This window comes from Corylus avellana, chromosome ca9, assembly GCF_901000735.1.
Source record: "Corylus avellana chromosome ca9, CavTom2PMs-1.0".
NCBI classification, from domain to species: domain Eukaryota; kingdom Viridiplantae; phylum Streptophyta; class Magnoliopsida; order Fagales; family Betulaceae; genus Corylus; species Corylus avellana.
The window spans coordinates 15528692-15529632 of NC_081549.1; positions in this window are offsets into that span (position 1 = coordinate 15528692).

Consider the following 941-nt stretch of genomic DNA (forward strand, 5'->3'; position numbering starts at 1 on the left):
AAATGAGATAAATTCAAATTTTAAAAAACTTAATTATGTGGTTTTTTTTTATAAAATTTATTTGGAACCCTAAAATTTTTTAATTTTTCTCTTAATCTTTCAAAAGTAACAAATTACTCTTTATAGCATTGCGGTGTAACAAATAAGTTATTCCGTACAAATCTTTTCAAGAGTCAAAATAAAATTTATAAATATATCTTTAAAAATTATAAATGGGGGTAGCTGGCTGGTAAAAGAGTAGATGGGGGTGTGGTGTTGTCCATAGCCAAGACAATTTAATTTGCTCATGTGGCCGTACACGCGGTGTGTAAACAACTCATACGCGTCGTTTTACAGGTTAACAAATTTGACTCTCATTCTCACTTTTGCAAACGAAATTGTATAGCGTGATGATTTACCCCGTTTGTCCGTTTCTAATTCTACCAAACACTCAAAGCTTTGGTTGTGGTTGACAAGGAAATGTTGAAAATCCCACACTTTTCTTTCTTATGAGAAGCTCTTTGAATTTTAGATCTTGTCCGTCATGAATACCTAACCTATTTATTATTAGTATTCTTTTAGAAGAAATTCATATATGAAAATTAGAATTTTTTCTCAATCATATTTCAAACAAATTCTTATAAAGTTGGATATGTTGTTCACGTGACGAAGAATCACTTATAAAACAACTCTCGTTAGTTGTTAGTATTAGTTGTTTTAAATTTTATATATATATATATATATATAAAAATTCTGAGCTTAGGATGAAAGAAAAGCTGTCCACCCAAGCAACCATCCACTTTCGAGTTGTCCGGCACATTAGGAAAGAAGAGAGTAACATGATGATGATAATGCTATAAGTGACGAGACGTCTTCTTATAGAGAACAGGTGTCAGTATTATTTGTCCTCATCAAAAGGTGCGTTGTAAAACAAAGCGGTGTCGCCGTGTCGGGTCTATATA